Source organism: Somniosus microcephalus, chromosome 3, assembly GCF_052327205.1.
Source record: "Somniosus microcephalus isolate GS21.2 chromosome 3, FLI_Smic_1.0, whole genome shotgun sequence".
NCBI lineage: Eukaryota > Metazoa > Chordata > Chondrichthyes > Squaliformes > Somniosidae > Somniosus > Somniosus microcephalus.
In genome coordinates this window covers 244,493,895-244,518,998 of record NC_140989.1, presented here as the reverse complement: position 1 = coordinate 244,518,998, position 25,104 = coordinate 244,493,895, and the positions used below count along the sequence as shown (strand labels likewise).

Sequence of the window (25,104 nt, the reverse complement as noted above, 5' to 3'; positions counted from 1 at the left end):
TCCGATCTTCTATGTTTCTATTGTCCTCCTTCCAGTGTCCGGGAACAGCACTGCCCTCCTTTGCTCCACTCCCACGACCAATGCCTCCAATGCCTCATCCGTGAAACGACGAGCTCTCTCCGTGGGAGTGGGATCAGCCATCAGGATCAGGGGATTGAGTTGCTTGCAGGTTGCCTTCACAGCCAGCACTGCTGATAATGAGGATCTGCACAATGATGCAATGTCCCCTTTAAGAGCTGGAAGGAGCCAGTGTGAAGGATCATTCCCGATTATATTGCACCTGAAATTCATTATCGATCTGCTGGTTGCACCCCTTGGCGCCCCACTGAGGTCATTAGCACTTGATTTAGTGCTCCAGCTCTTTACAGGAGCGCTAACAGCCAATTTAGGGAAATCTCAAATTCATTAGCACCTGGCGCTACTTTTTTAAGATTTCAAAATTTAGAGCCCCAAACGGGGCGATAACGAACTTCTCCCTCCTTATTTTTTAATACTATCACAATGGTTGGCTATAATATTGAATGGACATAGGCTGGAAATTTCCTGAAAACATGGCAACGACGCATCTGTGGTAAATCTATTGACCTGTTAAGAGTTAAGTGGACTCCACAGAGTTCTGCCGTCTCTCGTGGTGATGTGTAAGTGTTCTGATGAACGGTACGCACCTGAAATGTCATCGTCTGTCTTTTCCCTTTACAGGTGCTGAATGACGTGCAGTGCATTTCCAGCTTGTTCTTTTTTTAAATATAAATATTTCATCCTGATTCAAAAATCCTTTCTGGCACTCTGCAATACAGTCGGTGTCACTGAGATAAAAAGGAAAGCCACAAATGCTGCAAATCTGACACAGAATGCTAGAAATACACAGCCGGTTCGTCGCCACCTGAAAGAGAGAGACAGGTATGGTCCTTGAGATTGGCTTCTACCTGGAACGCTAAGTTGCTTTTCCCTTTCAGAAACTGATGAACCCACAACGTATTGCCAGAATATTTTATATTTGTGTCACTGGTACCAGTATATTATTTCTCCTCTTTGTAGAGTCTTGTTCTGTGTTCCCCAGCTTGCTTTCAGCACAGTTCTGGGCAAAAATATGAAGCCCACGCATAGGATTTTGTGACAGAATAAGGCTTTCCCGTAAAAACAAATTTCTTCTTTAGTAGCATGCTCATTAATATTTCTGTTGGTTTTTTTTATATCATGGTAGAATACCTTTTGCGTTTCTGTCATCCACTGTCAGCTGCAAAGGTACTTCTGCAAAGCACTGCCCAAAGGTTGTGCCTCCACTTATCCACAGTGTACCTGTAGGTGGTTTGCCTTGGCGGTTCGAATCACCCCTCCTACTTAGTTCTAGATGACAGGAATTACGGTGAACAGGATTGGAACACAGGCAAGCTTTTCGGACTCAAACGTACAGTGTTTAATAAGGTTAACACACACACCCGCCTCCGCTACATAAAATGCCTGGTGGCATAAAACAAACAGTACAACAATACAACTTGACCCGTCGAACAGGCCCCTGTCTCGTATTAAGATGCCTAAAATCACACTGTGTTGCAATACAGAATATAACATGGACTTGTCCCACAAACCCCAGAACATACACTATATAATACACACAGAACCTCTCCACTAAGCCCCTCTGGCTTGGTTGGGACACACAACACCCCCTCACACAGCACCGGCAGTCTTAAGGATGCGTGGGCTTGGATAATGCTCACCCCGATTGTCCATTTTCTTGCTTGCTGCTTCCCTGTGTAGAACGTGTCTCCTGGTTCTGTATCGCCGATGCAGTATCCAAGTCCCAGTTTCGAGGTTCATTCCTACAGTCGAAGAGCAAGGCAAGGCTCTTGCCGCTCATGGTGGTTTCTTCTCTCCATCTCGGTTCTTGGTTCAGAGATGAGGGCACGCAAAGGCAAGAGCAAGCGAGAGAGAGAGAGAATGGCCAAAGCTGCCTTTTCTTATACCCTAAAAGTTCATTAAGGTCTGTAAATTGCAGTGATGTATTTTTAATCACCCTTCTTTGTCTGGTTTCCCGCCTTTCGGGGCTATCCCATCTAGGTGCTAGTGTTAATGGCAGATGATGGGCTGCACTTCTCACCTGATCCTGGGTTAAGTGGTTTCCCATTCATTTACAATGGCCCTCCATCTTCTGCCCGTTACCGTATGAGTCACCTACCTGGGCCCATTGTTTCCCAGAGAACTCTGTCTGCTCAGACATTCTCCCGTAATCAGTTTGTAGGCCTTGCTGGAATCTCCAGTCCATCACGAACACCTGGGCCCCTCCCATCTTCTCCAAACAGGCTGCTGGTCAATCAGCAGTAATAATCATACAAAATGTCTGATACAAAAAATCCTTGGGGCCTGCACTGATGCTTACATACCCTAACCCTAACCTCCGAAGAGTTTTCAGTTTGACTTTTTCCTACTATGCTGCTAGGATTTTCTGGCCCTTGGGCTATTTTCATCTGGCGAATGCATTCTAGGGGATTGAGGCGGTGAGTGAAAATAATTTGTGGGGCAGTGGGGCCCAGGCTGGGGCTTGGTGAGAAGCACAGTGATAGAGTTAATTATTTGCACTGCACAGACTTAACGTGGGCTATAACAGGTGGCTTTGTAACAGCAGTTTGTGGTGAAAGACTTACATAGAAACATAGAAGATAGGAGCAGGAGTAGGCCATTCGGCCCCTCGAGCCTGCTTCACCATTCAATGCGATCATGGCTGATCATCCAAATTCAGTACCCTGTCCCTGCTTTCTCCCCATTTCTCTTGATCCCCTTAGCCTTAAGAAATATATCTAACTCCTTCTTGAATATATTTAATGAATTGGCCTCAACTGTCTTCTGTGGTAGAGAATTCCACAGGTTCACCACTCTCTGGGTGAAGAAATTCAGTTAAAAAGAAAAACAAATTAGTATGTTAGGTTCCATTGTAATTCTGGGTGGTGCATTGCAGATGTAGTCTGATAATTGCCATAGTTATAGGTCACAAAATATTTTGGGCTAATTCCATGTCGGAGCCCTTTTATTTTTCTGAATTATCACTTTAAAAAATTGAGAATTAAGGAATTGTCAGAAGAGCACAACATGGAACAAACACAATTATTTTTGACACACATTAGAATGAGAAATGTTTTTGTTTTTCCCAACGCTGTTCCCATCGTTACTATTTTGTTTTTGCTCCTTCCACAAACATTTACTTCTAATATGCTGCATTGATTTGATTTTGTTCCTCAACTTACACCCATTGTCTACTGATGTGCTTAGTTTTACGTAAAAATGTGGACTGACAACCTTTCAATTGTACATGGAGAGCCTTCTGAATATTTTAATTCAGTCACACCCCACCCATTGGTATACTTCCACTGCCACTAGAGTTATAGCTGTATAAATGTATCCTCCTCTGTTCTATATGTGCATTGTAATTTTGTATTTATTTATACAAAGTTGGATTGCTGGAAATGGGTGGCTGCTTTGAAGTCACAACAGTCATCCAATCACATTGACATTAGAATATGTGCTCGCCCAGTTCCTATAAGTTTAAAGTAGGATTTCCCCCAGTGGACAAATCCTTAAATCCTCAGAAGAGTTGAGCGTGAGTGTGTTTTTTCAAGTGCTGGATTTGATCTAATCGCATAACAAGGATAATACGGAATGCAACATAAGGCAGAAAGAAGATCTTGTGTGACTCTTTCACAGGTATGGTTTATTATTATAAGTTACAGTAGTTACAGTAAGTAATCTAACATGTTCAAAGAAATTCAGCCTCCAAATACAAACAAGAACTGGCCAGAGTGCCCTAGGGGAGGAAATCACCTAAAGGTCCTTTAAGAAATCTGTACCTTGCATAGTAGCTGATCTTTCCTCACTTTGTGTAACAGCCGATTCTTAGGGTGGCTTCAGCGCTTTGCCTGCCCGAGGCAGCCACAAGACTTAAATAATTAGTAAGAGGATCGCAACATTATAGTAAAATAAAAGATTCATAACTATAAATGAACAAATGTTAAAACAGTAATAGAACTTCAAGTTACTGCCAGGTTAGGAGAATAAGAGCCAGGCAGGGAGGAGTTTTTCTTTCAAATGAGCAAGATTCTATCTACAAGTAAGTAATATAACCCTAGAAATTACACTGTGCAGTATTACTGTACAAATCCTGAATGTGTTTGTATAACAACATTATTCGGGTTTGTGTTAATGCCTCCCTTAAAATCTGCTCTGGCAAGCCATTCCTGGCAAATATGATCCGTAGGACTGCAATCGTTTTCTCTGTAGTGGTTGTGGCCATTTCGAGTGCGCATCCACTGCTATTAAGAACATTGAATCCATGAATGGACCAGCAAAATCAATATGCACCCATTGCCGTGGAGAGGAGGGCCACTCCCATGGGTGTAGAGGGGCATGTGGTGGTGCATTTTGGACCTTCTGGCATCCTGAGCAGCTCTTAGTTAGGTCCTCGATTTGTTGATCAATCCCCGGCCACCACACATAAGCCCTAGCAAGGCTTTTCATTTTCACCCCTCCCAGATGACCTTCGTGAAGCTCATTTAGCACTCTCTCCCTTAACTTGGGTGGAATTACCACTCGGGATCCACACATCACTGTCCCCTGGCATACTGACAGCTGTTCTCTTCTGGATGAGAATGCTGGCAACAGTGAGTCGCCATGTGTTGGCCATCCCCTCACTGTCAAATCATATACCCGAGACAGTGTCGGATCATTGCGGGTCTCCTTCTCTATATCCGCGTTAGTTACTGGCAATCGTTCAATTATTGACGAATAAAATATCTCGATAGGGTCCACTGCTGGTGCTTCCTCCACAGTAGGCAGTGACAAGCGTGATAGCCCATCAGCGTTTCCATGCTGTTTCGTGCCTTTATATTCTATTTCATATTGGTTCGCCCCTAGAAAAAGGGACCATCTTTGTAACCGTTGTGCAGTCATCACCGGAATGCCCTTTTTTGGATTAAAGATGGAGACAAGTGGTTGGTGGTCAGTCAGCAAGGTGAACTTCTGCCCGTGCAGATAGTTGTTGAAGGCAAAAATATCCTCAATCTGTGGAAGCGGATATTGTACAGTGTGAAGGACTGGGTTCACTGTCACCTTAAAATCCCCACAGATGCGGACCTTCTTTGGTTCCCCAGGCGTATTACTCAACGACCTCTTCATTACAGGAACGATGGGTGTAGCCCACTCGCTCCAGTCTACTTTGGACAGTACTCCTGAACGTTCCAACCCTTCCAGCTCTGCTTCGACGGCTGGTCGGATCGCATAAGGCACCGGTCTGGCCTTAAAAACTTTGGGCTTGCATTTTCCTCTATTTTAATCGTTGCTGTTATGCCTTTTAGTGTTCCGAGTCCCTCCTGGAACACTTCTTGTGTGTCAGTTAGCATTTTTGACAGTCATCCAGGTGTGACGTCATCATCCTTTTTGGCCTCAACCTTCAGTGCCTGTATGGAATGCCAATCTAATTGTATCTTCCGGAGCCATTCACGTCCTAGTAGTGGTGGTCCTCCATCTGGCAATACATATAGGTCCATTTTAGGTATTTCCTGGCCTTTGTATATCACTTTCACCCTTATTTTTCCTTTGGGGTAGACTTTTTGCCCCGTGTACGTCTTCAAGACAATCTCTGTAGCTTTCAAGGGCATATGTGAAAATAGTCGCTTGTAGTCCTTTTGGTTTATGACTGTTAGGGCTGATCCAGTGTCCAATTCCATTTTCACTTGGACTCCGTCTATCTTGAGTGTGACCCAGATAGTCTGGTGATCCTCCATTTTGGTTACCTTATGTAGTTTCAGGCAACCCAGCTCCTTGCTTCTGGAGTCTGTATCACTTTTCTGTTCGTCTGAACTACTGTCCATCACCTTATGTACCTTTTTGTACTTCTCCTGTGGAGATTTCTTGCTGTTGGTTTTCTTCCCTGACCTGCAGACTCTTGCTATGTGTCCTGCTTTTCCACACTGTCTGCACACTTGGTCCTTGAACCAACAATCCTTCTGGTCGTGTGTTGTTCTGCCACAGTGATAACACTTCCCTGCTCCATATGACATTTCATTGGTGCCATATTCTTGCGGTCTCCGTTGTATCTCTGCAGCGCCCCGTGCGGCTGCTTCGTGTGATACTGCCATGCTGAAAGCCTTGTCCAGCGTAAGATCCTTTTCTGATAGAAGCTGTTTCTGGGTTCCTTCACTTTGAAGCCCACACACAAACTTGTCCCTTAACGTATCTGATAGTCCCACTACAAACTGGCAGTGTTTCGATAGCTTGCGCAGTTCCGTTAAGTACTCAGCATTACTTTCGTCTTTATGCTGGTTCCTTTTGTGGAACTTAAATCTTTCTGCTATCAGCAGCGGTGTGGGGCTTAAGTGGTCCTGTAGGATTTCTACTATGCTTTCAAAATTCTTATCCACGGGCTTCTCTGGGGTTATCAGGTTTCGCAGTAAGCATAAGTTTTTGCACCCATGGAATTTAACAAAACCAGTGCTTTCCTAGCATCTGGCACTTCATTCGCCCTGCAGTGCACCTCAATGCGTTCCACATATGTCGCCCAATCTTCGACTTCATTGTCGAACGCAGTGATACTGCCACTCTTCGACATCCCTGGGTGTGATTTAACAGTCTAAAATGGCATCCCCCGCGCTCTCCCTTCTTCTCCGCTGGCACAAAATGGCGTCTCCCATGCTTTCCTTCCTTCCAGCGCTCGCCCTTCTTCTCCGCTGCGGCTTCTAAAAATGGCGTCTCCCGTGCTCTCCCTTCTTCTCCGTGGCTCAATGGCATCTCCCGCGCTCTCCCTTCTTCTCCTCGCGGACGTGGTTCAGCCCTTGAGCCCTGGCTGTGCACTGCACGTTCTCCTGTGCGCCTTTCCCATTGCCGTCGCTCGGTTTTCAACCCGGCTGCTGCTTTACCCTCTCTCTCTCTCTCTGTTTGTTTATCCTCGACGCCGCTCGGTTTTCAACCCCCGGCCGCGCCCTGTGCACTTCACCCTCTCTCTTACCCCGTCGACGCTGCTCGGCTTTTCTATGCTGTCGGTCGGCTCCAGCCGCCGCTGTCCGGGAAGGGTGTGCGCTGTACCTGTTGCCAGTCTGTTGCTGGATCGTCGTGGCTGGGGAACGAAGCCCGGCTCTCAACAGCCTCTCCTGCGATGTTTACTCTCTGCCGGATGACTGGGCGGTTGCTCGTGGTCGACGCCCGTGCTTCTGGCCTCGACTTTCTTCCACCGTCCTCCCGGAGCGAATCCTTGAAGGGAAATGCAGAGTTGCAGGCAGATTCGAATCGACCTCGTCGCCACTGTTAGCTCCGTGATTCTTAAAGTAGGATGTTTTCCAATAACTACACGGAGGCTGTAACTTAACAATCAACAGGTGTTTACTGGAGTAGGGTAGTCTCAAGACTGGGGTACAGAGGCATGCTCAAGGTTTATATACAGGTGTGGTCACTGCCGGTACTACAGTATACAGGAGCTGTTAAAGTAGTTCTCTCTTAAAGGTACATACACTACAGATTTCTCTGCTACTTTTGGCTAGCCAAACTGAACATTGTCACTATGGCCAGTGTATTTATTTTTTCTGCTGCTTGCTGCTGGTTTTTTTCTGCAATTCAACAGTCCTTTGGTGCACCTTCCAAAGGCAGCATTCTTGCTCTCACTACTTACCTCACCAAAGCACGGTGCTCAGCATAGGCTTTACATTGAATCTGCCAACGACTGTTCTGGATGTGGAAAAGGAAGAGGAGTTCACACAGAGGGAGCAATGGCTGCTATTTTTTTCCCTCAGGCTTCTGGCACCCACCTGTGGGCGGCCGGAGACATATGTATGTCTGAAGAGACCTGCCCTTGCTGTCTATACTTCAGCGGCGAGGCAGTTTCTGAATTGTGCTGTTTACTGGAGCCTGACCTCCAGGCTACATTCAGCACAAGGACACACAACAGCAACAGCAACATCCTGCATTTTATATTGCACCTTTAACCTAGTAAAACACTCCCAAGCTGCTTCCTAGGAGCGTTATCAAACAAAATGTAATACCTAGCCACGTAAAGAGACATTACGACAGGTGACCAAAAGCTTGGTCAAAGAGGTAGGTTTTAAGGAGCGTCTTAAAGGAGGAAAGAATGGTAGAGTGGAGGCGAGATTTAGGGAGGGAATTCCAGAGCTTAGTGACTCGGCAGCTCAAGGCACGGTCGGCAATGGTGGGGCGATGGAAATCGGGGATGCCCAAGAGGCCAGAATTGGAGGAGCGCAGAGATCTTAGAGGGTTGTAGGCAATGTTCCCTCTAAGCCGTGTGGCCACGCAGCTCTCTGCCAGTTTCGTGCAGCCCGGGACTGGCTTTTCCAATGTTAAGTTTTGCGCATTCGAGAAACTGTGAATGGGCCACTGCACACCCAAAAAAAAAATTGGGGGAATATTGGTTGTAGGGCTGGAGGAGGCCACAGAGATAGGGCGGGGCGAGGCATTGGGGTGAATTGAAGACAAGGATGAGAATTTTTAATTTGAGGTGTTGCTGGACCGGGAGCCAATGTAGGTCAGTGAGCACAGGGGTGAGGGGAGAACAGGACTTGGTGCGAGTTAGGATAGGGGCAGCAGAGCTTTGGATGGCCCATTGTTGTGAAAATCACCACTTCACTGAACCTGCACTCATTTCAAGCCATGACTGGTGCTGTTTGCCAGATCAATCAGATGTCCTGATGTGTCAAGCAGGTCACTTGTTTGCCAAGATGACGCTTATGTTACTTTTTCCATCGAAAGGGGGGAACAACTCAAGAGGGCACAGCACGCATGAGTATGGTAGTTATAGTGGATATGGTTCTGGACTAGAAACCCAGAGGTCATGAATTCAAATCTCACCATGCCAGTAATTGGTGGGCTGGTACCAGAGGAAAACAAAATTAAGGCTGCAGAATTATCATAAAGACTCAAGTGGTTCACGAATGTTTTTCAGGGAGGGAAACCGGTCACCCATACTTGGTCTGGCTTACATGTGACACCAGTCCGCACTATATGGTTGATGTTTAATGCTCTCTGAAGTTGCCTAGCAAATCACTCAACAAGGACGGGCAATAAATACAGCCATGCCAACATCGGCCACATCCAAAGAATAAATTAGGAAAAAGAGGTGGCTCGGCTCCCAAAAGTGCATGGTCTCACTGCTGGCACCTATGCAGCCATCATGGTGGGTGCAGTAACTCTGTGGCATATATGAATCACTAAGGATGCCATTCGATGAGTGTGCATTCGTTCTTGGACCACCAGAACAGAATAATGGCCCAGAAATTCAGGTCGGAGGCTTCCCGTGGGTGCAAGCCCCCGACCTGCACTAACCTTGCACGCCGACCGTTGAGCTGTGGGCCCCTGTGGAATTCTGATCCTGGGCCTGCTCCAGCTGCCAGCGCACAGTGCTTGCATATCCCAGGGGTGCAGTTAGTTCAATGCGTCCCCTGGGATCACGTGGGCCATGGGGAGCCAATCGGAGCAGGGAATGCTCCATTCATAAGTTTGACAGGAAGAGCTGTCAAAACTTAGAAATACTACGGGCCCCAAAACATCACTAAATCTTCAAATAAAATTTTTTTTAAATCACATTTTTTAAATAAACTATAAATTACATGAAATAACTTTTAAACAATAATTTAAATTTTTGAAAAAAATAATTTTATTTTCTAACGGGGCTAAAAATAAACTTACCTTTCTTTAAAGTATTTAAAAATAATAAACGTGTGGAAAAAATGTTTTAATTTTAATTAATTCACCATTTACCTTGTAAAAAGCAGGCCTTACGCCTGCTTTTTAAATGTGTAACTTCTGCAGACTTACCCTCCCGGGAAAACATGCAAAAAAAAACATAAGTTCGATGTGCACGCACAGCCTCTCCCGCGCACGCATTCGAACTCTGAACCCCTTCTTTCAGGGGAACGGAAGTGCCGGTTTCCCGTGCATGTGCAGTGCATGCAGGAAACCGGCACTTCCATTGGACTTACGGGTGAGTACCCCGTGCATACTCACCTGTGGAGACCCGAATTTCTGGGCCAATACTTTGACTGCAAGATGCCCTGACAGCAGACGCGATGCTTTCTTTTGTCTTGCGATAGTCTGTGGTGCCACTAGTTGAGAGGGCTGAATTGATGGATGGCTGTTGGGGGACCAGGGATACTCCTCACTGTCCTGGCTATTAATACATGTCTGCATCTCCCCCACTTTGAGGCAGAAGGCAAATACAATGAGGATCATGCGTCCACCTAAATACTAGTAGAACATATGATCGGAATGCTGAAGCAGTATCTCCACCATCTGGCCGGATCAGATGGAGTCGCACTTTACAACCTGGGGCTCCCTCCTGACTCTTGCTACATTTGTTCTATTTGGAGAATTCTCTCTGCCACAAAGACAGATAGTTTCCCCAGGGCCACCACCTCCACCAACACCTCCAGGCTCTCCTCTGTGAAGAGGGTAGTCCTGGGATCTCCTCTTGCCTTGTGCAGCAAGTTCACCTCCAACTGAAATCAACTGCCTCCCTTTAAGACATGGAGTAGCCTTTTAAGAGCTGCTACATTCCCAATTCGCCGCCTTTCAAGGTGATTTGGCGTTTGTTTCACAACAAGCTTATTTTAGATTATATGAATAGTATGACTCTGCAGAATCTGGCAGCAACCAATGCAGGTGTGCCTGGGAACACTGGGATCATGGGTCATCTTGGACCTCATTGGGGGTGGGGGGGAGAAGAGGGTTTGACACTGTGAAGTATTCATGCAGTAATATTGCACAACGTAATTTCTAGACTCTAACATCGTTTATCATTTGTTCAACCTCCACCTGTAAATGGGACATGATAACAATTCAATAAAAAAACTGCTGGGCGGGTCTCCAGGGCCACACACCTTCAAGCCAACTTGAAGCACAGCAATGACAAAACACGTGCCATTCTGAGCTGTCAGGTCAAAACAGTAATGCTTTGTGAAAAGATAAACTGCTCCAGATAGCTGTCTTGCAAGTAGTTCCAAGAGGAACACTCTATATGTTGGTACAAGAAATGGCTGCTGTAAGAGTGGAATGAGCTCTTCTGCCAAGAAACGAAATAAGGAAAAAGACTACATTACCCAGATGTTAATCATTGCTTAGTAATGGGTTTGCCTAAAGATTCGTGTCCAAAGCAAATGAAGAACTGTCCAAATTGACAAAACTTCTTCAGCCTACTCACATAAAACTTATATCAGTTAACTAAATGTTACTGCCTTCCAAGTGGATCACAAACAACGATTCTAGGCAAAAGGAAGTATGGGATCTTAAGCACAGCCCTCCCTCCAATCAACATTAAACCAGTCTAGTAAAGTAACTACCTTAATGTTCAAAGGGTCCTGACAAAACTTGCTCCGAAAGGGACAACCTTAGAAACAGAGAGCTGTGGTTTCTAGGTGTCCTTTGTTAATCAGAACACCAGGAAGACTCTTTCCACTGCCGCCCCTACCAATGGTGAGTGATGGGTAGAAATGACAGCAATGCAGCCTTTTCATCCAGTAACATTTGAAGGTATGATTAAAATCTCTGGTGTCACACCCTAGTCAGTATAAGTGATGCTTGTTATGTCAGTGGACAACGCCCTTCTACTTGTGGGTCAGTTCTCACGCAGGTCCAAAATGGACCCCATTACTTGCAATGGTGAGAGCTGATTGATGATTTGGCCAACCATATTCTAAGAATTAGAATGTAATCCCCCTAGACTTTACACTTTAACTGCAGCTATGGCATGCAGTGATAATACAACTATTGACATAATCTCCTCAAACAACAAAACCAATTAGCAAATTACAGTAATACAGCTCCCGCTATGATCGACCTAACATAGCACAAGAGAATTTAACTTCTGTAGTCAAGTATTACAACAATCAAGAGTAAAGCTATCAATAGTAACCCTCTGAGTTAAAAGTTGGAACAACAGCAATCTGGTTGACTCTTAACTGCCCTCTGAAATGGCCTAGCAAGCCACTAAGTTGTCCCAAACCACTATGACAAAGTATAATAAGAATAAAACTGGACGGACCACTCAGCATCGACCTAGGCATTGGATGCTGACACGACAAAGGGACACCCAGCCCAGTCGACCCTGGCGTGACCTCCTCACTAACATCTGGGGACTTGTGCCAAAATTGGGAGAGCTGTCCCACAGACTAGTCAAGCAACAGCTTGACATAGTCATATTCACAGAGTCACAGTAATGCCAACTCTCACGAATTAATTGTGAGACACGCAATTTTTAATGATCATTTAAAACAACTCGCGATCTCGTGATTCAACAATGAAATCTCATGATTTTTTGGGGAGGAATGATGCAATGAGGCTGGGCAGGAGTTGAACAGCATGGCAGTACTCCGATTGGTCAGTGCACAGCAGCGGTGCTCAGCATTGGCCAAAGAGTTTTTTGCATCGGATCCAACTCACTATAGTCCTCAGCGCACATGACCCGATATGCTTCAACACTGCCCGATAAGATGCTGACACAGTGTGCACAGGAATAGCTAACACCGAGGATAGAAGCACTGAGAGAATCTGACCTGCAACCTTCTGTCTGTGAGTCTTTAAGAGATATTCACCCACTATTTCCTGCGTGCCCCATGTTGGGCTCCGTTCTCTCTGTGCACATACACACATCCCTCTGAATCGCTCTCATACCTCCCTCTGTTCATGGAGCCAAACACAGCAATGTGGTGATAACAGGTAGGATTTTTTAAAAGTTTGTTGTAAAGCATTTTCAGAGGCCGTAATATAGCTTTTGTAAAAGCTGTGACCTGTTAGAGATTAAATAAAGCCACTAATGAGTTTTAAAAACCAACTGTCGATCTATATCGGTCTTTAAAAAAAAAGCAACTCATGATTTCTCATCAAATCTCATGTTTTTAAGAGTTTGTCTCAAGATTTATGAGATGGTGGGGTTGGCATTGCTGGAATCATATCTTTCAGCCAACGTCCCAGAGTCCTTCATCACCATCCCAGAGTATGTCCTGTCCCACCAGCAGGACAGACCCAGCAGAGGTGGCGGCACAGTGGTATACATTCGGGAGGGAGTGGCCCTGGGGGTCCTCAACAATGACTCTGACACCATGAAGTCTCATGGTATCAGGTTAAACATGGGCAAGGAAACCTCCTGCTGATTACCACCTACCGCCCTCCCTCAGCTAATGAATCAGTACTCCTCCATGTTGAACACCACTTGGAAGAAGCACTGAGGGTAGCAGTGGCACAGAATGTAGGGGAGGGGACTTCAATGTCCATCACTAGGAGTGGCTCGGTAGCACCACTACTGCCCAAGCTGGCCGAGTCCTGAAGGACATAGCTGCCAGATTGGGCTTGTGGCAGGTGGTGAGAGAACCAACACGAGGGAAAAACCTTCTTGGCCTCGTCCTCATCAATCTACCTGTCGCAGGTGCAACTGTCCATGACAGTACTGGAAGAAATGACCACCGCACAGTCATTGTGGAGACGAAGTCCCGTCTTCACACTGAGGACACCTTCCAGCATGTTGTGTGGCACTACAGGTCCACAATCCCTTATCCGCAATTCTGAAAATCGAAAAGCTCTGAAAACCGAAAGTTTTTCGTGGAGCGTCACTCGTGTGCACGACATGACCCGAGTGGCACCAAACATGACCCGACGCGGCCGATGCTTGACCCACGCAGGTGTGAGGCGTCAGTTGTATCTCAGCGCTGCTACCAGTCACACGTGCGTCTGCTGCTCTCTGATATTTTTTGTTATTTTGTGATTTTGAGTTTAATTTCACTGTGAAAATGTCAAAAAGAGCTGCAGATACCCCTACCGTTCTGAAATCCGAAAAATTCCGAATTCCGAAACACATCTGGCCCCAAGGGTTTCAGATAAGGGATTAATAACCTGTACCACCGTGCTAAATGGGATAGATTCAGAACAGATCTGGCAGCTCAAACTGGTCATCCATGAGGCGCTGTGGGCCATCAGCAGCAGCAGAATTGTATTCCACCACAACCTGTAACCTCATGGCCTGGCATATCCCTCTACCATTAACATCGAGCCAAAGGACCAACCCTGTTTCAATGAGGAGTGACATAAGAAAACTACTAGGCACTTGGTCTAAGCGTTAAACAAAGCTTTAATTAACTGTTTTACAACATGAAGGTCTAGTTGTGTCCTTCACTAGTTCCTGTTAAGAATGTCCTGCGCAAGCTGGGCCCGTGCCCGAGTATTTATACTCTCCCTGGACAGCGCCACCCGCAGGCTGCTCAGTTGATTCATTTCAAGGAGTGTAGAAAAGCATGCCTGGAGCAGCACCAGGCGTACCTAAAAATGAAGTGCCAACCTGGAAAAGCTGCAACACAGGACTACATGCATGCTAAACAGTGGAAGCAGCATGCTATAGATAGAGCTAGGCGATCCCACAATCAACGGATCAGATCAAAGCTCTGCAGTCCTGCCAAATCCAGCCGTGAATGGTGGTGGATAATTAAACAACTAACGGGAGGAGGAGGCTCCATGAATATCCCCATCCTCAATGATGGTGGAGCCCAGCACGTGAGTGCAAAAGACAAGGCTGAAGCGTTTGCAACCATCTTCAGCCAGAAGTGCCGAGTGGATGATCCATATCAGCCTCTTCCTGAGGTCCCCACCATCACAGAAGCCAGACTTCAGCCAATTCAATTCACTCTTGATATCAAGAAACGGCTGAGCACACTAGAAACAGCAAAGGCACTGGGCTCCGACAACATCCCGGCTGTTGTGCTGAAGACTTGTGCTCCAGAACTAGCCGTGCCTCTAGCCAAGCTGTTCCAGTACAGCTACAACACTGGCATCTACCCGACAATGTGAAAAACTGCCCAGGTATGTCCTGTCCACAAAAAGCAGGAGGACAAATCGAATCTGGCCAATTACCACTCCATCAGCGTACTCTTAAACATCAACAAAGTGATGGAATGTGTCCTAAACAGTTCTATCAAGCATCAGCTACTCACCAATAGCCTGCTCACTGAGTCTGAGTGAACGGACCAGCAGGAGGATTGAAGTTGGAGACCGGGGATAAAGGCAGGGTGGAGCAGGGGCCTGGGTGTCTGAGTGAGCGGACTACCTATGAGGGAGACAGTCAGCAAGCGACACAACGAAGGAGTGACGTCAGAATTCAAAGGTGTCGCTGGCACAAGGGAGATGAGAGGTGAGTATTTGTGGTAGGTTTTTTTTTGTTCTGTTTTTGAGTATATTTCTGCTAAGTAGTTCATAGCCTATCTAATAGAGGGAAGTGCTGATTGGTGGGTAGCTGTTGAGTGTTTCTTGTTAAGTTTTAAGTATATTTCTGCTGAATTACCTCCATAGTCTGGTAAATAAAGGCATGACAGGGCAGCTCAGTCCCGTGATTTGCACATCCTGTGCCATGTGGGAAATTCTGGATGCTTCTTGCGGCCTGGACGACCACATGTGTAGGAAGTGTCGCCAACTGCAGCAACTCGAGCTCCGGGTTTCGGAGCTTGAGCAGCAGCTGGAGTCACTACAGTGCATCCGCGAGGCTGAGAAATACTTGGAAAGCACGTTTCTAAAAGTGGTCACCCCGCAGCCTCAGAATGTGTAGGCAGAGAGGGAATGGGTGACCACCTGACAGAGAATGAGGACCAGGAAGGTAGAGAGGGAATCCCCAGAGTGCATCTCGCTTGCTAACCAGTTCACAGTTCTGGAAACTAGTGGGGGTGATGGTTCCTCTGGGGAGAGCAGCCAGAGCCAAGGCCATGGCACCACGGGTTGCTCAGCTGCACAGGAGGGGAGGAAGAAGAGTGGAAGAGCAATAGTTATATGGGATGTATTGGTTAGGGGAACAGATAGGTATTTCTGTGGACGCAGGCGTGACTCCAGGATGGTATGTTACCTCTCTGGTGCCAGGGTCAAGGATGTCACTGAGTGGCTGCAGGACACACTGAGGGGGGAGGGTGAACAGCCAGAGGTCGTTGTCCAAACCAGTTGATGTGCCATCAATAACTCAAAGACAAGGAGTTTAAAGGATTCAACTAAAGGCTTTTAATCACTAAGAACATTGCAGGTCTTTCCACATCGGGTTCGTCTGATAGAATGACTCATACAGCTCTTGAGACCTTTATATGACAAAAGACAGGGGCGTAGCCAATACACACAATAGGAAAAAGGGGGCGGTACACACAATACAAAGCAGGTAAAACACAGGGGCTGATGAAGGCATATATTTCATCACATTCACCCCTTCTACAGATTTAGTCTGTCCGGGGGTGTGATAGTCCTTCCTGAACGTTGCAACAGTACCTCGGGTTCCGACCGGGAGTCCGTGGTGCCCTCCTGGGCATACCCATGTGTTGGAGGTGTTGCAGGTACTTCTGGGGGTGGTGAGCCTGGGGATGGTGGAGGTTCTTCTGGGGGTGGTGGTGATGGGTCGTCGTCGCTTCCTGCCGAGGCGAGGTCCTTTATGGACACGGTGTCCTCACGCCCGTCAGCGTGCTTGACGTACGCGTACTGTGAGTTTGCGTGGAGTAGGTGTACTGCCTCCACGAGGGGATCCGTTTTGTGGCCCCTCGCATGCTTCCGTAATAGGACTGTCCCTGGGGTGGAGAGCCACGAGGGTAGGGACACTCCTGAGGTTGATTTGCGGGGAAAAAGAAACATCTTCTCGTGAGGAGTGGCGTTAGTCGCAGTACACAGTAGCGACCTTATCGAGTGGAGTACGTCTGGGAGGACCTCTTGCCAGCGGGAGGTGGGGAGGCCTTTAGACCTTATTGCTAAGGTGACCGCCTTCCACACTGTCGCATTCTCCCTCTCCACTTGCCCATTACCCCGGGGGTTATAACTAGTGGTCCGACTCATGGCTATCCCCTTCGACAGCAGGTATTGGCGCAGTTCGTCGCTCATGAACGACGCCCCCCTGTCAGTGTGGATGTAGTTAGGCATGCCGAACGTGCAAAACAGGTTGCCGAGGCACTTGATGACCGTGGCACTGGTCATGTCTGGGCAGGGGTAGGCGAATGGGAAGCGGGAGTACTCGTCCACAATGTTGAGAAAGTACACATTGCGGTCGGTGGAGGGGAGTGGTCCCTTGAAATCTAAGCTCAGGCGCTCGAATGGCCGTGTAGCTTTGATCAGGTGGGCTCGGTCGGGCCTGAAAAAACGGGGCTTGCATTCCGCACAGGTGCGGCAGTCCCTGGTCATCGACCGGACCTCCTCGATGGAATAGGGGAGGTTACGGGATTTTATAAAGTGAAATAGCTGGGTGACCCCCGGGTGGCAGAGGCCATTGTGGAGGCCCTGTAGCCTGTCCCCCTGGATGCTGGCACACATCCCTCGTGATAGGGCATCGGGGGATTCGTTGAGGGCCCCTGGCCTATATATTATGTCGTACTCAAACGTGGAGAGTTCGATCCGCCACCTGAGAATTTTGTCGTTCTTGATCTTCCCCCTCTGTTTGTTGTTAAACATGAAGGCTACCGACCGCTGGTCGGTAAGCAGGGTGAAGCGTTTGCCGGCTAGGTAGTGCCTCCAGTGCCTCACTGCCTCCACTATGGCCTGGGCCTCGTTCTCTACCGAGGAGTGCCTGATCTCGGGCCCTTGGAGGGTTCTTGAGAAAAAGGCTACGGGCCGCCCATCCTGGTTGAGGGTGGCTGCTAAAGCGAAGTCGGACGCATCGCTTTCGACCTGGAAAGGGATGTTTTTGTCCACTGCCTGCAGCGCGGCCTTCTCAATGTCGTGTTTAATGCTGTTGAAGGCGGCGTGGGCCTCGGCCGTGAGCGGGAAGGACGTTGATTTCAGGAGGGGACGGGCCTTGTCGGAATAATTGGGGACCCATTGGGCATAATAGGAGAAGAACCCCAGGCACCTTTTCAGGGCCTTGGGAGTGTTTGGTAGGGGTAGCTCCCGTAGGGGGCGCAATCGGTCGGGGTCCAGACCGATTTCCCCGTTTTCCACCACGCAGCCCAGGATACAGAGGCGCGTGGTGCTAAAGACACACTTATCCTCGTTGTAGGTGAGATTGAGTCTGAGGGCGGTTTTCAGAAATCTCGCGAGGTTCGAGTCGTGGTCTTGCTGGTCGTGGCCGCAGATGGTGACGTTGTCTAGGTATGGGTAGGTGGCTGTTAACTGGTTCTCATCGACCATGCGGTCCATCTCCCGCTGGAAGACCGAGACCCCATTCGTTACCCCAAAGGGGACTCTGAGGAAGTGGTAGAGGCGTCCGTTCGCCTCGAAGGCGGTGTATGGACGGTCCTCCGGCCTAATGGGGAGCTGGTGGTATGCCGATTTTAGGTCGATGGTGGAAAACACCCGGTATTACGCAATTTGGTTAACCATATCCGCTATGCAGGGCAGAGGGTAGGCGTCTAGCTGGGTGTATAGATTAACCGTCTGGCTATAATCTATCACCATCCGCTTCTTTTCGCTACCCTTAACTACTACTACCTGGGCGCGCCACGGGCTGGTACTGCATTCGATGATACCCTCCCGCTTGAGTCTTTCTACTTCCGACGCAATGAACCGTCTATCCTCCCAGCTGTACCGCCTACTCTTGGTCGCTATGGGTCAACAGTTGGGTGCGAGGTTGGCGAACAGAGAGGGCGGCTTGACATTCAGGGTAGCCAGACCGCACACTGTGAGGGGCGGCTGGGACCCACCGTAGGTAAGCGTGATACTTTGGTGGTGGCACTGGAAGTCCAGACCCAAGATCACGCTCACACAGAGATCTGGCATTATCAATAGTTTAAAATCTCTGTAATCAGTGCCTTTTACCGACAACATAACCGCGCAGAAACCTGTAATTTTTGAGGTATGAGTCTTATCAGCCATGGCGATTTTGCCCTGTGTGGGGACTATCGTTAGTGAAAGTCGTTTTACCAGGCTAGGATGAATAAAGCTTTCGGTGCTCCCGCAGTCAATCAAGCATTTAACCTTGTTCCCGTTTACCTCTATGTCCATCATCGATTTAGACAACAGATGCGGCCTGGATTGATCCACTGTGATCGAGGCCACCAGTGGGTCCTGGAGGTCCGTGTAGTCGAGGCAAGATGGTGGACTCCATGAGGGTGGACAAGATGGCGTCCAAGATGGCCGCCCCCACGGCGCGCACGCGGCGGTGGTGGAGTTGGAGGCGGGGTTCCCTCTGCAGACTTTGCTGAAATGTCCTTTCTTCCCGCATTTAAAACAGGTGGTGCCCTTCGCTGGGCACAGATGCCTGGAGTGTTTGTCCTGGCCGCAGAAGTAGCATTTCGGGCCCCGATGCATTGCGGCAGTAGTGGGGCTCCTGGGTGGGGGCTGGGGCTCCGATGGTGCTGGGCTGGCCTGAGACCTGGGAGGTGAAGATGGCTTCCAAGATGGCAGCCCCCACGGCGCGCATGAGGCGGAGTGGGCCGCGTGGCCTGAGGAACAGGATTCAGAGTTCCTCTGGGCCATATCCAGCGATCGCGCTATACCCATAGCCTGTTTTAAGCCCAGTCCCTCCTTTTCGAACAGTTTCTGCCGAATGTAATTTGAACTGAGGCCCGCAATAAAGGAGTCTCGGATCAGCTCCTCCGTGTACACGATGGCAGACACGGCCTTACAGTTACAGTCTCTGCCCAGTACTTTTAGGCTTAGCATGAAGTCCTCTAGTGACTCACCATGCCGCTGCGTGCGAGTAGTCAGAAGATGCCTGGCGTACACCTCGTTTATTGGCCGCACGTAGTGGGCCTTCAGAATGGTGCAGGCATCCCCGTAGCTGGTGGCATCTTGGATGAGAGGGGAGACCCGATGGCTCACCCAGTTTCGCAGGATTCCCAGTTTCACGTCTCCGGTGGCGGTTGCGGCTGCTATGGCGGTGGATGAGTTTGCGATGAAAATTTGGAAGCATTGGAACCAGTGTCCGAACTGTGTGGCTGCGTCTGAGGCATGGGGGTCCAGATCCAAGCGCTCTGGTTTCAGGAGTCGATCCATCTTGGTGTTTTAGTGATTAAAATTGATGTGCCATCAATAACTCAAAGACAAGGAGTTTAAAGGATTCAACTAAAGGCTTTTAATCACTAAGAACATTGCAGGTCTTTCCACATCAGGTTCGTCTGATAGAATGACTCATACAGCTCTTGAGACCTTTATATGACAAAAGACAGGGGCGTAGCCAATACACACAATAGGAAAAAGGGGGTGGTACACACAATACAAAGCAGGTAAAACACAGGGGCTGATGAAGGCATATATTTCATCACACCAGTACCAACGACATAGGCAGGAAGAGGGATGAGGTCCTGTAGGCAGACTATAGGGAGCTAGGAAATAGATTAAAAAGCAGGACCTCAAAGGTAGCAATCTCCGGATTAATCCCGGTGCCACGTGCTAATGAGTACAGGAATAGGAGGCTATAACAGATGAATGTGTGGTGGGAGAGATGGTACAGGAGGGAGGGCTTTTGATTCCTGAGGCATTGGGACCATTTCTGGGGAAGGTGGGACCTGTACAAGCCGGACGGGTTACGCCTCAACAGAGCCGGGACCTATATTGTCATGGGGAGGTTTGCTAGTGCTGTTGGGGAGGGTTTAAACTAGCTTGGCAGGGGGATGGGCACCAGTATATAGGAGTAGAAAAGAGGAATAAGGTGCATAAAAGAGTGAGTGTGTTGGATAGTACTAGAGAAGAAAGTAGTACTAGAGGTGGAAGTAGTACCATATTAGATAGGAGCAGACTAAGAAAGACTGAAAAATTCAAAAATGGATTTAGAATGCATGTACGTAAATGCACAAAGTGTGGTGAATAAGGTTGGTGAGTTACAAGCACAATTAGCCATGTGGCAATATGATGTTGTGGCAATAACGGAAACATGGCTTAAAAACAGTGAGGACTGGGCACTTAATATTCAAGGGTACAAGGTGTTCAGAAAAGATAGGGAAGGAAAAAAGGGAGGTGGGGTGGCAGTGCTGATTAAGGAAGATATTGTAGTGTTGGAAAGGGAGGATGTTCTTGAAGGGACAAGGACAGAATCCATTTGGTTACAGTTGAGGAGCAAAAAGGGTATGATCACACTATTGGGGGTATTCTATAGGCCTCCAAATAGTGAGAGGGAGGTAGAGGAGCAAATCTGCAGGGAAATCGCAGAGATATGTAAGAGCTATAGAGTGGTGATATTGGAGGACTTTAATTACCCAAATATCGATTGGGATAATGCTAGGGTAAAGGGAAGGGAGGGGAAGGAATTTCTGAAATGTGTTCAGGGGAATTTCCTTGACCAGTATGTTCTTGGCCCAACTAGGAAAGAGGCATTGCTGGATCTGGTGCTGGGGAAGGAAGTGGGCCAGGTCGGTCAAGTGTCTTTGAGTGATCATCGTATCATAAGATTTAGATTAGCAATGGAGAGGAGCAAGGAACAATCTAGAGTGGAACTTCTAAACTGGAATAGGGCTAACTTCAATGGGATGCGAAAGGATCTAGCCAGGGTAAAATGGAACCAAACATTGACAGGAAAAACTGTAATGGAACAATGGGTGGTCTTTAAGGGGGAGATGTTCCAAGTACAGGCTAGATATATTCCAACAAAAGGGAAGAATAAGGGAACCAAAGGAACGGCTCCTTGGATGACGAGGGAGATAGAGAAGAAGATGAAACAAAAAAAGATGGTGTATGATGCATGTCAGGTGAATTCTTCAAGGGAGAACCAGACCAAATACAGTAAGTTGAGAGGGGAAGTGAAGATGAAAATAAGATTGGCAAAGAGAGAATATGAGAGTAGAATGGCGGTTAACATAAAAGGGAACCCAAAAATTTATACCGGCATGTAAACAGTAAGCGGGTAGTAATAGGCGGGGTGGGGCCTTTTGGGGACAGAGAAGGTGATCTATGCTTAGAGGTGCACGGCAAGGCTAGAATACTCAATGGGTACTTTGTTTTGGTGTTTACTAAGGAGGTGGATGCTGACAAAATATCGGTAGAAGTGGAAAAGGCAGAAGCAATGGAAGGGGTGAAAATTTTCCAATCTTCCCTAGATGCGGGGGAGGTGCCTGAGGATTGGAAAGTGGCAAATGTGACACCATTGTTCAAGAAAGGGTGTAAGGACAATCCTAGTAACTACAGGCCGGTCAGTTTAACATCAGTGGTGGGTAAAGTTTTAGAAACAATAATCAAGGAAAAAATTAACGGGCATTTGGAGAGGTTTAAGCTAATTAAGGAGAGCCAACATGGATTTGTAAAAGGCAGATCGTGTTTGACTAATCTAATTGAATGTTTTGATGAAGTAACAGAGAGGATTGATGAAGGGAATGCAATGGATGTTGTCTACATGGATTTTCGGAAGGCGTTTGGCAAAGTACCACATAGAAGGCTGGTTAACAAAATTGAGGCTCATGGAATAGATGGGTCAGTGGCAGCTTGGATAAGGAATTGGCTTAAGGATACAAAACAGCGAGGAGTGGTAAATGGCTATTTTTCAGACTGGAGGATGGTAGACAGTGGTGTTCCCCAAGGGTCAGTGCTGGGGCCACTGCTTTTTTTGACATATATAAATGACCTGGATATTGGAATACAGAGTAGAATTTCTAAATTTGCCAATGACACCAAACTTGGGGGTCTGGCAAACAGTGAGGATGATACCAATCGACTGCAATAGGACATAGAAAGGCTAGCAGAATGGGCAGACAAGTGCAGGGACAGAGGGACCTGGGAGTTAATGTGCATAGGTCCCTGAAGGTGGCAGGACATATTGAGAGGGTGGTTAGCAAAGCATATGGGATCTTGGGCTTCATAAATAGAGATATTGAGTACAAAAGTAGAGAAGTTATGCTGAACCTTTATAAAGCGCTGGTTAGGCCACAACTGGAGTATTGCGTCCAGTTCTGGTCACCACACTTTAGGAAGGATATGAAGGCCCTTGAGAGGGTGCAGAGGAGATTTACTAGAATGGTTCCGGGGATGGGGGATCTTAGCTACAAGGACAGGTTGGAGAAGCTGGATTTGTTTTCATTAGAGCTAAGGAGTTTGCGGAGTGATTTGATAGAGGTGTACAAGATTGGATAGGCTAGACGGGGAAAGGCAGTTCAAACTAGTTGATGGTACAAGGACTAGGGGACACAGATTTAAGGTTTTGGGCAAGAGATTCATGGAGGATGTGAGGGAAAAAAATTTTTACGCAGCGAGTGGTCAGGAGCTGGAACTCGCTGCCAATGGAAGTGGTGGAGGCGGACACACTCAATGTTTTCAAGGAGAGACTGGATAGGCACTTGAGGGATATAAAGTTGCAGGGCTACGGGGATAGAGCGGGGGAATGGAATAAACTGGATTGCTGTATAGAGAGCCAACACGAACTCAATGGGCCGAATGGCCTCCTTCTGTGCCATTATGACTCTATGACTCTATGATGCCCAGTTTGGGTTCCGCCAGGTTCACTTGCCTCCAGACCTCATTACAGCCTTGGTCCAAACATGGACAAAAGAGCTGAATTCTAGAAGTGAGGTGAGAGTGACTGCCCTTGACATCAAGGCAGCAGATGACTGAGTGCGGCATCAAGGAGCCCTAATAAAATTGAAGTCAATGGGAATCAGGGAGAAATCTCTCCACTGGCTAGAGTCATACCTAGCACAAAGGAAGATGGTTGTGGTTGTTGGGGGCCCCAAGACATCACTGCAGGAGTTCCTCAGGGCAGTGTCCTAGGCCCAACCATTTTCAGCTGCTTCATCAATGACCTTACCTCCATCATAAGGTCAGAAGTGGAGATGTTCGCTGATGTTTGCACAGTGTTCAGTTCCATTCGCAATTCCCCCGATAATGAAGGAGTCCGTGCCCACATGCAGCAAGACCTGGACAACATTCAGGCTTGGGCTGATAAGTGGGAAGTAACATTCGTGCCACACAAGTGCCAAGCAATCACTATCTCCAACAAGAGAGAGTCTAACCACTACCCCTTGACATTCAATGGCATTACCATCGTTGGATCCCCCACCATCAACATCCTGGGGGCCACCATTGACCAGAAACTGGACCAACCACATAAATAACGTGGCTATAAAAGCAGGTCAGAAGCTGGGTATTCTGCGGTGCGTGACTCACCTCCTGACTCCCCAAAGCCTTTCCACCACCTACAAGGCACAAGTCAGGAGTGTGATGGAATTCTCTCCACTTGCCTGGATGAGTGCAGTTCCAACAACACTCAAGAAACTCAACACCATCCAGGACAAAGCAGCCCACTTGATTGGCACCCCATCCACCACCTTAAACATTCACTCCCTCCACCACCAGCATTCCGTGGCTGCAGTGTGTACCATCTACAAGATGCACTGCAGCAACTCGCCAAGGCTTCTTCGGCAGCACCTCCCAAACTCGCGACCTCTACCACCTAGAAAGACAAGGGCAGCAAATGTATGGGAACACCACCACCTCCAATTTCCCCTCCAAATCACACACCATCCTGACTTGGAAATATATCGCCTTCATCGTCGCTGGGTCAAAACCCTGGAACTCCCTCCCTAACAGCACTGTGAGAGTACCTTCACCTCACGGACTTCAGCGGTTCTAGAAGGTGGCTCACCACCACCTTCTCAAGGGCAATTAGGGATGGGCAATAAATGCTGGCTTTGCCAGCGACACCCACACCTGTGAATGAATAATTTTAAAAAAAAAGTACTGATATAAATGTTACGTAGAATTCTATCTGCTTTGGTGGTGAAGTTTGATGAATTTGCTTTCTTGGTTTGGTGCCGCTTCAACAGCCTTTGCCATCTCGCCTGTGACACACAGTTCATATAGCCTTTAATTCTTTCTTTTTGTAGAATTTTTTTTTACCTCATAGATACTTATCTGGGGCTCCTTATCTAGGATCTTCAGTTCTAACTTTCAGATGTTGCTTAACGGTGATCCCTCAGATTTTGCAATTGGAAATTATTACATGACGTGGTTATATGGGATTAACAATTACTGTTTCTAAGAAGTAACTCTGGAGTTTCTACTATCACATTTATTATATAGAACTGCTTTAGTGAGCAATACTGGCCCAGGTCCACATTGTGTCCTGTTCAAATTGCAGAGCAGATTCCACAACAATTAGCATAGCATAAAAACTTTTCACACACCACTGTGCATTCACAGTTGATTTTAATAGGAACACAGAAACTCCACTCACTTCCTCCAAATAAAAGGTGTTGGTATGGGAAC

The 25,104-nt window shown here is 47.5% G+C and overlaps 1 protein-coding gene across 2 annotated transcripts in view; it reads left to right on the top strand.

Annotated features, from left to right (window-relative positions):
- Positions 1–651: 651 nt before the first annotated feature.
- The window catches only part of LOC147121787 (leucine-rich repeat-containing protein 52-like), a 41,201-nt gene continuing 16,748 nt past the window's right edge, over positions 652–25,104 (top strand). For both annotated transcript variants that reach the window (XR_015075410.1, XM_085977703.1), the window contains exon 1: positions 652–900. The gene's annotated coding sequence lies outside the window, so the exon portion shown is untranslated. The remainder of the gene's footprint in view (positions 901–25,104) is intronic.